General features: G+C 51.1%; 1 long non-coding RNA gene across 1 annotated transcript in view; it reads left to right on the forward strand.

Moving 5' to 3' along the window:
• The window catches only part of LOC134759674 (uncharacterized), a 132,822-nt gene extending 120,100 nt beyond the window's left edge, over positions 1 to 12,722 (forward strand). Inside the window, exons 3-4 of the long non-coding RNA XR_010136233.1 lie at positions 3,500 to 3,616; positions 10,634 to 12,722. This is a non-coding gene — a long non-coding RNA (uncharacterized LOC134759674). The remainder of the gene's footprint in view (positions 1 to 3,499; positions 3,617 to 10,633) is intronic.
• The last annotated feature ends 480 nt before the right edge of the window (positions 12,723 to 13,202 follow it).

Raw genomic sequence — 13,202 nt, forward strand, 5'->3', positions numbered from 1 at the left:
CCACTCTTATTGTCATTCAAGCCTTTCTGCACCTGACAGCACAGCAGTTCCTCCACAGTGTCACTCAGCAGCTTAACCCCCACCACACTGCCCTCAGGAGCAGCCCTCAGTGTCTCATGGGGCTGAGATGATGCCCTCCTTGACTTGAACCTTCATGCTCCTCAGAGAAATGCCTTTCAACTTGGTGCTGTCAGACCTGCATAGACTCTGCTGAAGCACAGCCAGTTCCTCTCAATTCTTGAATGAGCCATCTTCCCTCTCACCTCCAAGTTGCGGCTCACTCTGTTGACTCTGCTGCATGATGTTCTCCCTGGCTCTGCAGTTAATTGCCTGTGTATCACTCCTGCTCCATGGAGAAGATGATCAGAAACATCGTTCCTCCTCATGTCTCCAGTGCCTAGTGTAGTGCTTCCTCCCTGGTAGAATTAAAAGTTTTAATTGTATTAATAAATGTGTTACTTAATTACAGTGTATAAATTTTGTTGTTTACTTGAGAAAGTTATTTAATGTCTCTAGGCTTCTCTGTTCTCATTTTAAAAACAAGACAGTAATACTTGTCTCAAAGAGGTGTTATGATATTTGAAATAAATTATGTTTGTAAAGTAGCCTCAGATAGGCAAGTCAGACAGCTATATAGCAATTGTTCATCCAATGCCAGTTGTCTACCTCCTTCCACAGTGGGAGGCAAAAGGTTATGTGTGTTATTTCTCTCTGTGGAGTGGAACAAGCCCATAGTGAAGGGTCCAAGGAGTGAGCTCTAGCCATGCTGCTGGCCTCAGGAAAATCCCTGTCATCTCCATGCCTGGCATTGTCCTTCCTTCCTCACAGAGGGAGGCAGGAAGAGGATGAAATGCACACGGTCACACTGGGCATTCTCTACAGTGTAAGGGTTCATCACCTGAGTGTTTTGGCCTCTTGAGTAATCTAGAAATACAGGTTTTAAATCAATTGCATCGTTGCTTTTTCTTCCAAGTCATAAATAAAATGGTCAGTGTAGCCTGCCTCCCCCAGTGCCATTGCCATTTAGCCATGAGCACTACGTCTATTTCCAGCACCACGGCCAGTTCCGGTTCATCATGCATGACACCGAGGTGATTTTAAACACAATTGTACTCAGCTTCACAGAAACTCTGAAACATCCTGTAACTTACCCTTCATGAGAGTCTGCATTCATTTGTTGTTATCCGTTTGCTTAATGCTGTTTGGGGGATACTTCATTCATCCAGCCCCAGGTGTGGGAAGGTGCTGTGCTCAAACCCACACAAATTTTGCAGATAACTACAGCTTATCAATGTGATCGGCAAAACTTAAACACACAAAAATCATTTTGAATGTTGAACTAAAATACTTCTAAAATGGATAGCACACTGTCTCACCTACATTATATGAGAAACATAATGTAATTACTTATTGATGATATCATGTATATATCAATTATTCCATCCTATAAAATAGAGTTACTCTTGGTAGCTGTGGAGCTGTATTACACTGTTTCTCCATGCACTAAATGACCTAAACATCTAATGATTTTTGAGTTTCATTGGAGTTTATTTTTCTTCTCTTATGGCAAGCTGTTGGCAGTTTTTGCAAGATAGGTTGACAGGCGGTTTATTTTCTTCTAATTTTTTTCTGAATTTTAAATAAAAATATATAGTTAATGCTCATTTATTTAGTGGAAAGTATTTATTTAAAGTGAAATAAGTTCTGATAGAGGTACAGATCACTGGAAAACAGTGAGAGGAATTATTATTTTGGTACTGGGATAGAGGGCCTCTGGGGAAAGGCGTGGGTCAGGACTAACTTCTTTAGCGAAGTCATCCCTTAAACATCAACAATGTTGATAGATGAAAAATTTAGGGGCGAATTCTTTTAAGAGGAATAATGTGATTCAAGCTGCAGGGCCACATTCAGTGTGTCCCAGAAGACAAATGTCCCAACCCTGGCTCTGCCTAGAAGCTGTGTGCCCTTGGGCAGGACCCACCTGCCTCGTTTGTAAATTGCAGCCAACACTGACAGGCTCCTCATGTCACTGTGAGGCTGCACCAGATTGGAGAAAGAGCCCCAATTATTCAGGACTCTTTCATGAGAGACCTGAAGACCTGGCACATTTTCATTACAGCATGTTTCCTAGGAGTTACCCGCAAACTCAGATTGTTTTAAGGCTCAGGAATACTGCAGGTGCATGTGATGTTGAGGCTGGAGAATCCTTTACTTTGTTTCCTTGGGTCTTTAAGATTTCAAAGGTATAACTTTTCATATGTCCAGTGACCAGAGGGAGAGTTTCTCCCCGTGAAGGCCTTTGTGTCTAACCTACTCATTACATTCCCGCTGCAAACATCAGTCTCGTATTTGACAAGGTTGCAGGTCAGGGCTGGCATTCCGGGCTCAGAGACTCCACACAGCAGCAGCTCTTCTGTCAGAGGAGGGCATTGCAGGGGCTGGGGGAGGACCGCCCGACCTTTGAAAAAGGGCCACAGCGACAGGCACGAAGAGCAGCCAGATGCCAGACGCTGCCACATTGAAGCACAGAAGAAAAAGAACTGGCAGGTCAGGAAACTCCAGGTAGAAAGAGACATCTTGCAGGGAGTGGGGAAGCTGCGGAGCCTCCCTCCCAGGGGAGTTCTGCCAGTTCCCGCAGTTACCACCACGCAAACCCCAGGAGGGCCCCACTGCTCTCTTGAAATCCCATGTTCTTGGTTCTCCCGTATCATAGAGGTGACAGGGTGACATTTTAAAAATCCTTCACAAATCCTAACGAGAAACTAGGAGGGAAAGATTATAGGCTTAAAATAGTCATGTTTCCACAGTGCTGGGGCTTGTGCCCTATGCTGACTGCACTTTCAAAGGTTGCTGCAGCTCCTGGCCGGACCCAGGGGGTCTTTGTCCTCTTGTGTCCCCTGTTCTCTGTGGAAACTGGCCTCCTTGCCTTCCACTCCCCACCTGCCCAGGCTTTCCTGGCATTTCAGGGCTGTGGACTCCCCCTTCTTGGGGATAAATTCTGCAGGCGCCCAGGCTGCCCACCTCTGCTTGGCCCCCCAGAGAGAGGCACTGGCTGGAGATGGAGGTGGGGAGGTGAGGGAAGTCGGCGTCCTCCCTCTTCTCCTGCCCTGGACGGTGACTTACAGCTGCTGCTGCTCCTCCCTGTGCCTGCCTGTCACTCAGGTCTCACGGGGTGCTCATCACCCCCTCTTCTTTCTCCCTTGCCTTGACGTGGTCCTTGCCACTTATCCCTCGGGGCAGTGGCTCCTCTTGGCCGCCCTTTGGCTCTGGCTTCTTGGCCTCTCCATCGCTCCTGGAACCAGCACCCTGCATGGAGTCCCCTCAGCCTTCCAAGCTCCGCGTGGTGTCTGCTTCTCACTGAACCCTCGTACACACACGGCATCACCCATGGCTTCCAAATTGTCCTCTCAGCCTCCCTCAAATTGTCCTCTCGGCCTCCCTGCTCCTGGGGTGGCCTCATTGTCAATTCAAACTCATGATTTTCTTCTTCCCCCTCCAGTGAGATCTTCCCGGATTCTTACTGTTGCTTCCAGCTTCTGACCCGAGAGAAGCACCCGGTTCACGAATGATTCCCACCAGCGCCAGCATCGTGCGCTTCCAACTTTCCCAATTTCAGGTCCGTCATTGCAGCAATAAGGAAGGATTTATCGGGTGAAAATATTCTTCTGTGGGGAAAGTGGAATCGTGAAAGTCTTCCCACATGGGGCTTCAGGCTAATGGCGCACCCCTCCCACAGACAAGCGTGCGCTAGCTCTGGGGCTCTCCCCAAGTAGATGCCAACCACGGAGCCACAAGTTCACTTAACGTTCAAAAGAGCATTTGCTGAGCACGTCAGGCAATGATCTTGGTGACTGGGGTACATAAGTTTGGGGAAAAAAAAGACAAAGTTACACTGGTTTACAATCCATTGAGGAAAGACAGAAAATGATAATATTTAAGCTAGCTAAAAAGCATTAGAATTTAAGTTTGGGGGAAATCAAAATAGAGGGTAGAACCGGGTGCAGGGTTTGGAAGCGCCATGGGGTACCCAGGGGTCATCTGTATTGCGCAGGCCAGAAAGAGTAAGCACCATGGTGTAGGAGTTACTTGAGCAAAGGGGCTTTTAGGAATATGGAGAGAGCATCACAGGGAGAAGGTACAGATGGCACTCTCCTGTGGCCTGAGTAGGGGAAGCTGGCCAGGCAGGAGGTGGGGACGCAGTCAGGGCAGCATCAGGGATGGGTCAAGTAGAACCCCGCAGGGGACGCAGTCAGGGCAGCATCAGGGATGGGTCAAGTAGAACCCCGCAGGCGACGCAGTCAGGGCAGCATCAGGGATGGGTCAAGTAGAACCCTGCAGGGGACGCAGTCAGGGCAGCATCAGGGATGGGTCAAGTAGAACTCTGCAGGGGACGCAGTGTGGAGTGTGAGATGCAGTGTGGAGTGTGAGAACCAAGAAGGCCCCACATCTCCTGAACAATCGTGGGACATCACTCCCGAGGGGCAGATGCTGAAGAAGGAGGATGGTCACGGAGGGATGTCAGGAGGCCCTTGTGGAAAGCTTTCATTAGAAACATCTGAAGTGTGAAACAAAGAGGATTCCCAAAGCTCAGCCACAACAAGGAAAGTCTCCCCTAGGCCCCAATGCCTGCCCATGCCCCGAGAGAGGGGCTGTTCCTCTGCCAGAGGCCCCAGATTTCTGGGTCAACAAGCTGGGGACTGACAGGGACATGCTGCGTACAGAGGTCCCCGCAGCACATCTGTACCCCTCCCTCCTTGGTGGGCATCTGCGGTGAGGGAGGGTCACAGGCACAGACACAGCTGCCAGACCCACTGCACCCTGAGGCTGCTCCTACTGCTGGGGCTGCCTTAACAGAGGGGTGTGGACGGCAGTGATGATAATATGGAGGTTTAAAGAAATCTTAAATTCTTACCTGGACTAGGGTTAACACCTGAACTCTCCCTCTCTCTCTCTCTCTCTCTCTCTCTCTCTCTCTCTCTCTCTCTCTCTCTGTGTGTGTGTGTGTGTGTGTGTGTGTGTGTGTGTGTGTGTGTGTGTTTGGGTAAGGATGGTATTTAATTCTCACTTTCTGGGGAAGACTGTCCCACTCCAAACACAAATGAAAATCTGATTCTGCTGTTCATCTTCAAAGGCTGAGATAAAATACTTTCTCCTGAATTAATGATTCCTTGTTTCCCTCAGTTCCTTCAGGCTAATGTTCAGATTGTAGTGGTTATTTCATGAAACCATATCAGAGCTATTATTTTCTCATTCGATTATGAACACCTTGGGAACAGGTATCTTGTGAATTCAACCTCCACGCCTCACATAATTCCAAGCACAGTCCCTGGCACATTGTTGATATTTGGCCAATGAGCAGATGGATTGTGCAATAAACAAACACACCAGAGTGGAAATCTGTGGTCACTGTGGTTTTTAAAGTTGGGCAATGGGCTTGGAGTAATGCTGCAGGACAGCTTCTTACGCCGATGGCAGTGTGAGGAAATTTCAGCAAATCCCATCTGAAGACGTATTCTCTGCTGGCCATGCCTGTTCTGCCGCAACACTGCTATCCTCAGGTTTCCCAAGTTTTCCCTGCTTTGACAGCCTAAGGGCTACTCTACTCGACCGAACACCTTCCCCAGGACCCCTTCCCCAGGCTTCCACGGCCACCCAGTTGGGTTCAGCCAATGATCAACACCACAGGAGGACTGGGGATGGGAGAAGCGGGGTCTTGTTGTTTCTTCTCGTCTCCTGCTGGTTGGGCGGATGCCCCCATGACTCCAGCTCCCACCAGGTGGGCTTCCCGGAGGCTCCAGCTGCACAGGCCTTGCTTTTGCCTTCGGATCTGAAGAGTGGAGCCCTGCTGCTGCGAATCTCCGTGCTTCAACACCTCCCGTTGGCTTCCTTGACTCTGCCATGTTCTGGTTATTAAAGTCTTTGGAGCATCCTGGGTTAGTTGTGTTTATTTCTGGAAACTGGAAACCATTTGTGCATGTAGTGTTGAGGATTCCCAGATTCTCCACGGACCTGGTGGCCAGTTAACCATGCATCTGTTTTGAATGATGCCTCTGTCTCCCTGGCTCTAGATCCTGATTTGGCCATAGATGCCATGGGTGTGTAGCATGTGCGTGTGCAGAGTGGGTCTTTTAGAAATCGGACTTGAGCACTAGTTTGTAGAGCCCACTGCATAGGTGGTGAGGCCCTGGGGTAAGAGCACCCAGGAGGCCACCCTGCTTTTTGCTTCTGGGTCCTCTCCAGATCCAGCTCTCCTCTGGTCTTCACCCAGTTGGTGAGTGTCAGAGACACCTCCCCTACAGAGAGGTGCGGGTCCCCCCTTTCTCATCATCCTTCAAGTCTCTGCTCCACAGAAGTCTGTGCTGTGTGTCTGCAAGATTCTCTGGGTGAGGGCCCTCCCGTTCCCTGCTCCTCTATCCCGGCTCAGTTCTCCAAGCATCCACCCCACACGGGGCAGCGCCGGGCTCTGCCACCCAAAGGCAGATTGATAAATGTTGTTTAGCCATTCATTGATGATCTCATAAATATCAATCATTCCATCCTATAAACCAGCGATACCCTTAATAGCTATGCAACTGGGTTAGGCCATTTTCCTTTCTCCAAGTGGCCTGGACATCTCATGATCTCTGAGTTTCAATGGGGTTTGTTGCTCTTCTCTCATGAGAAGCCAATGGCAGTTTTTGCAAGGTAGGTTTATGGGTGATTTGTTTTCTTCTTTCTACTTTTGTGATTTCTTAAATGAAAAAATATGTAGTTCACACTCATGTTATTATTGGAAAATATTTATTTTAAATGAAATAAGTACTAATCGAGGTACAGGCTAGCATCCTCCTGGAAGATGGGGTGAGGAAGGGTCTGGGTGGTGGAATAGAACTCAGAGCACTGGGCATGTGTGTGAGGTGGGGAGAGAGAGCTGGACATGGGAATGGCCAGGAAGTGTTGTCTATGGACTGGGCACCAGGCACAGGTGCTTTGGAGGTAGAGAAAAGGGGCGTGTCTGGTGTTCTAGGAAGGCCTCCTAGAAGGGATGATGCTTGAACTAAGCCTGTAAAGAACAGGGTTTAGCCCAGGAGGAAGCCAGGAGCCAGTGCTCTGGACAGAGGGGAAATGTTGGTGAAGTGTGTCATACACAGGATTTCACCAGCAATCTGGTATTTCCAGGTCAAATGTGAAGTGGGAAGAAGGAAGATGGATCTGGAGGAGGAGAGAAGGCCGTTGCTGTCCCTAAGGTGAAGGGGGTTAGAAGCTAAGGTCTTCCATCATGGGAGGCCAAGAACAATTTCAGCAGAGGTTTAACTGCCACTTGAACAGAGCACAGGAGAGGCATGGGGAAGGGTAATTTAAAGGAAAGGGGTCTGGAAGAAGAGAGGCTTATTAGAGATTATTTTTAGGATCTTTGTATACTTCATCTTCCAAATTAGGACACCCTTGTTCCTGGGAAAGGGCACTGCTGATGGTTCTGCCAGGACAATAGTCATACACTTGGGTTTTACCAAAGGAAAACAAGGATGTGTGGAAACCCAAGCGGCTGCAGTAGCGGGAGATGTTGGCAGAACAGCAGCTGGAGGACGTGTGGGGAAGGAGAGTGGAGTCATCAGCAGTGATGACCGACCAGGTGCGGGCAGTGTGAGAGGCAGGGACCACAGGAGGATGCAACTTCCGACCTGGCTGAAGCAGGAGGCATGAGGCTCAGCTGCTATGGGGGCTGACGGCGTGGAGCCCAGGAGCCTCCAGAGCCGGAGCCCGGAGGCATTGTCTGGGTGAGTGATGGAGACTCAGGGGCAGCCAGCGTGGAGCCCAGGAGCCTCCAGAGCCGGAGCCTGGAGGCATTGTCTGGGTGAGTGATGGAGACTCAGGGGCAGCCGGCGTGGGGGTGGGGCTAAGCCAACCAGAGGAGAGAGTGAGCAGACGGGGCACACAGTGGGCAGGAGCCGCTCAGAGACCCCCGGAGCGTGCACAGAGGAAGAAGGAGCAGAGCAGGGGGCCTGGGAGAAAGCACTGCCCTGCACAGCCCCTGCAGGTCGGGAGATGCACAAATCCCAGTCTCAAAGAGATGACAAGCTCTAGAGAATTATCTAATCATATAAAGTCATTTGAAACTACTCAGAGGCTGTATCCGAGCTTTCCAGAGCAACAGGACGCATTTATAACCCATCAAACACTCCCTAGGATTTCCGTTCCCAACTTCCCGATTCCTTCCGATTCCAGAGGCCATCGTAGGCATCTCAGTCCTCAAACCCGTAAAATTCCCTTCCTGCATCTCCTGGGCCACACTTACCATTTCCCTTCCTCAGTTACCCTCTAGTGTGAGGGACCTGCCACCCCGTCCCCCACCACACACATACACGCCAGTACAGAAGTTCCTTTTTATGTAGGAGGAAGATTATTGGATGAAGGATATCGGATGAAGGATCATAGAATTCTCTTGAAAAGGCAAGGGAATAGTATTTGGTTAATTTGGTTTGTTATGCATAGGAGACAAGGAAATACATACTCCTAAAGATGGAGGGAGAATTCAACAATGTCCAGAGTGTCAGGAAGTCCCCAGCGTCTACTGGGTTTGACACTTGTGGGGTCAGAGGTGGGTTTTTCACGGCGTTTGGGTGACGTGTAGGGGCGGGCTCAGAAGCCCAACTGAAAAGAGAGACATGGAATGGCTGCTAGAAATGACAGGATTCTAGCTGCAGGGGGTGTTGGTGGTTCTGTTTGTGTGTTTGTACAATGAGAAAGACAAATACCTGATTCTAAGATGGCAGACCAGAGCTCATAGAGAGGGATGGTTTAGAGACAGGGATCTCAATCACATTCAAGACCCTTTTTTGCTAAAAACATAATCTTCTGTTCTCTGTCTCAAGGGAGATCACAAGTTCCTGAGCTGTACAGAATGCTCCGTCCATAAGACAGGGTCTTCCCTGCTCCATTTGAGTGGGACACGTTGTCGGCTGCCCATTCCTCAATGTCCGTGACTCAGGTTCCATCAACAAATTCCAACAGGCCACGTGGAAGTTCTTTTAAAAAATTATTTGGCCGGGCACGGTGGCTCACGCCTGTAATCCCAGCATTTTGGGAGGCTGAGGAGGGTGGATTATCTGAGGTCAGGAGTTCAAGACCAGCCTGGCCAACATGGTGAAACCCCATCTCTACTAAAAATACAAAAATTAGCCAGGTGTGGTGGCACACCCCTGTAATCCCAGCTACTCGGGAGGCTCAGGCAGGAGAATTGCTTGAGCCCAGGAGGCAGAGGTTGCAGTGAGCAGAGATTGTGCAACTGCACTCCAGCCTGGCCAACAGAGTGAGACTCTATCTCAAAAAAAAAAAAAAATTATTTGATAAGAAATGTCTTCTGTTTCCCTCTCCCAGGGAGGTGGTGGCCATTTGCTGATGGGGAATTTCACTCTGATAGAACTTCCTTATGTGGGTAAACGGGTGGGGTGCCTCAAGGATAGCGGCATTCACATCAGAAGGAATAAACCCTTTCCCAACTCCTCTCCTCTTTGGTCCCTGCCAGTACTGTCTTCACCGACTAATGAGACAGAACGGATCATCTTCCAATAGCAGCCCTCTGCTTGTTCTCAAATTCTATTTGAATATCTCAAGCATGACTCTGGGGAAACGCACAGTTGCTTCCAGCCCAGAGGGGGAATCCACAGCAAATCCTGTTCTACACCGGCCTCCGGATTGGAGACGCCTCAAGTGAAGTCCACCGTGGTGGCAGAGAACACCCACGGCCTCCCCGACACAGGTGGTGGCTGAGCCCCTCCCTGCTCCCACCAGAGACATAGGAGAGACAGGCAGGAAAGAGAAGGTCTCTGAGCTGCTCCTGGGGGCAAAGGAGCTACCCAGATCACTGGACAAGCACGCGGGTGTGCAGGTGTGCAGGCTGGGTACATCAGCGCAGGCACAGGGAGGGGAGACGCTTTTGCCTCCAGAGCCGGCAGCAGAGCCGGGTCCTTCACTTCACAGTGGGCTCAAGGCTACTCTGGCCAAATGCTGCAGGAAGTGGACAGAGAAATGGAGCCCCAGTGCTGAGGGTGCCTGTTCCTGACTGAGCACATCCTGGAGTGGGGGGACCTCGGGAGGCAATGAAGAGACAAGGAAGATGCTGCTGTGCTGAGAGGAAGCCCAGATGCTTGTCGGCTCGTCCGAGGGACTCAGGGTGTCCTGCTCTGGTGTCTTGTCAACCCTTATCACCCTGAGGGTGACACCGAGGCTCTCGAAGGGGACGGGACCTGCCCATGAGTCACAGCCCACCTCGTGTTTACCACATCCAGCTGCCTGCTCTGTGCTAAGCTCCTCCTCGTGTCCATCAGGGCCTAAGGGCCACAGACAACACAGAGGTTACGACTCTTAAGGGGTGTTTCATCCAAGGTCTATTTACAATGCTGAGGCGGGTGGAGGGAGCCTCAGGCGCTGGCGCTGGCGGTTCACCAACCACAGGGCTAGTGGGCCGCATTGGTCGCTGCTGCCTGGCCTGGGGCACAGCCAGAGGGACGGGGTATCAGGACCAGAGCTTTGTGAGCGGGGACTGCCTTGAGTGGAGCAGTGACCTTGACATGAGAAACAGAGACCTTGGTGTGACAGACCCAGGGGCACGACTACTTCTCCTCACTCTTCTTTCTCCCCACTCTCCTTCCAGAGCTCCCTGTTGGCCAGAACCAACCAGAAGGAGGAAAGCAAGAAGCCACAGACACTGTCTGCATCCATGCCACAACCTCACAGGCATGGCCAGGTGGGTGGCCCAGCCTGCGAGAGAAGCAGACCCTGCTCAGCCCACCCCTGAGATCACGCAGCCGGCACCGGCGCACTCTGGGGGGACTCTGGGCCCTGCTCTCACCGCGTGAGTCTGAACAAGCCACCTCTTCTCTCTACGCTTTAAACGCTGCATCTGTAAAGCGGAGATAAAACTGCAGCTCCTCCACGGGGCTTCCGTGAGGGTTAATGAAGTAACACATGCACGGCAGCTGACACGCAGCAAGGGCTCAGCCACCGTGAGCTTCTCAGCCTCCCCCTGGGCTGCAGACCCAGCACCTGGGGCCTCACCTTCCCAGAGACTGGCCCAGGTGGTAAAGCGGCAGCGCGAACTTCCTAGGAGTGAGGGATGAGGGTGAACAAAGGGCATGGGAGGGAACAAGGGTACATTTCCTACCCCTTAAATTCAAGCAGCTCTTCGAGGTCCCAAGAGCACTTTCAGCTGAATGGCACATTGATGCCTGAGGCCGCTGGAGATGGTGCGTTGTCTGAATGGTGCAGACAGAGCTCCTGAGGCTCACAAAGGCTGGGCGATGTGCTCAAGGCCACATGGCTTGTTACCCGCGGTGCAGCCATCAGTCCTGGATGTGATTCCAGATTCTGTGTATCTGCCGTGCACATGTGTGTGTACGCAGCCTGAAGCAGGCATATCTGCCTATGCTAATGCAGGCACTTTACACACACGGAGCCTGGGCGCATGTGTCTCTGTGCTCAGTCTCCCCACAGGTACGGCAGCCCCCCGAGGGCACGCATTGTGCCTGATGTACTTTTGTCTCCAGCAGCACACAGTCAGGGCTCAGCCCGCGTGTGGGCCAGTGCAGCGTTTTCTCCAGAGCCTGCTCCAGGAAGAGGAGGAAATCTTCTCTCTGGCTATTGGGAACTTACAGGAAGAGGAGGGAAAAGTGTGCTCTTATCTGCATACTTTTTCTCCCTCCATGCTGAGGTTTTTCTACCTCCACATGATTAAAAAAACGGCAAATAAATTAGCATATGAAAATATGTAGCAAGGGTGAAAATGGCCCTGCAGGAGGTCACCCCCGTAGTGACAGTGTTCCAGGCTTCCAGGTGTACCTGCCACTCCAGGCCGAGTGGAAAGAAGGCCTTCCCAGAAGGGCACCGTCTCAGTGTTGGCAAGGCCAAGGCTCCTACATGACTTTCTTTCCAGAATCGGTGTAATGGTCCCATGAAGGATGCTTCAGTTTTCCAGCAATCTCCTCTCCTGGGTGTGGGCACTGCTGGAAAGCAAATCAATTGGTCCCACAGCTCTGCCATCCGTGACACAGAGCTGAGCTGACATCCTCCAGAGAACCCCAGAGACTCACGCCTGGGCACCTGGGCCTGTTCAACGCGGAGCAACAGGCAGGCACTGAGCATGCTGTCAGCTGAGCAGTGAAAAGGGACGAGCTGCTATGTCAAAAATGACACGCCGGCTTCTGCTGGTCTTGCAAAAGAGCTCTGCAGTGATGTGACTGCAGCTGACATCCCGCAACAGCAGCGGCTGGTTTCTGTGCTGGATTGAAATTCATCCAGCTCCCTGCGTTCACAGCAATGACTTCCAATGCTAATTCTCAGCAAGCAGGGCATGAAATATATTCACAGGCGCTGCTTGGTGAGGGCCCTTTGGAGTTATTTGAGGTACCTGTGATGAAAACATCTGTGCCACTTGCTTTTGTGCATTTTTGTTCCCTTGGTTTCAATTATGCAAAGAATCTTTGGGCAAGAGAAAGACAGAGGCGGAGAGAGAGAGTTTGCTGATGTAGTCTTTTTCCTTTTTGATAAGAGTGAGTGCCTGGTCTGATGCCTGAACAGGGGAAGCATAAGAAGAGAGAGGCAGACTTTCATCTTCTGCAAAGACACAGGGACGTGCTCTGCCTCATGCAAATGAGCTGTTCTAAAAGCGTCCCTGTGTCCTGCTGAGCCGCCTGGGCTCCCTTAGCCCTTCTCTCCACAGGACAAATAAAGGGTGAGTTTACTGAGCTCATGTCTGTGAACATAAGTAATTGAGGGGGATGCTGGCAGCAGCGAGGGTGGGCGGATGACGCGGTGGAGGAAGCCCACCACCCAGGGCTGTTGGCACGTGTGTGCTGTGTGATTTCCACCTAATGCCTTTCTTTCTGGCACTGCAGCCTCAAAGAGCCTCTTGTCTTCACTGAAGATCTACCCATTTGTTCTCTCCTGAAGAATGTGGCCCAAGCATGGGGTCTATAAGAGGTGACCAGAGATTCAAGACTCGAGAAGGGCCAGGGTCCCCTCGAGGCAGAGATGAGCTTAGAATCCAGGTCTTCTGATCTCACAGGGACTGTGGTTGGGTAAAGTCTCTGGGAGCTGCTTTTTCTAGTGCTGATCGAGATCCCATCCCAGGGCCGCCAGTGTGGGGTGCGATGGACACCTTGCCCGTCTGCAATCTTTTCTCGTCCACCCTGAGCTCTCAAATCTAGTCGCTAATGGTTTCGCAG

This window comes from Pongo abelii, chromosome 12 (assembly GCF_028885655.2).
Source record: "Pongo abelii isolate AG06213 chromosome 12, NHGRI_mPonAbe1-v2.0_pri, whole genome shotgun sequence".
Lineage (NCBI taxonomy): Eukaryota > Metazoa > Chordata > Mammalia > Primates > Hominidae > Pongo > Pongo abelii.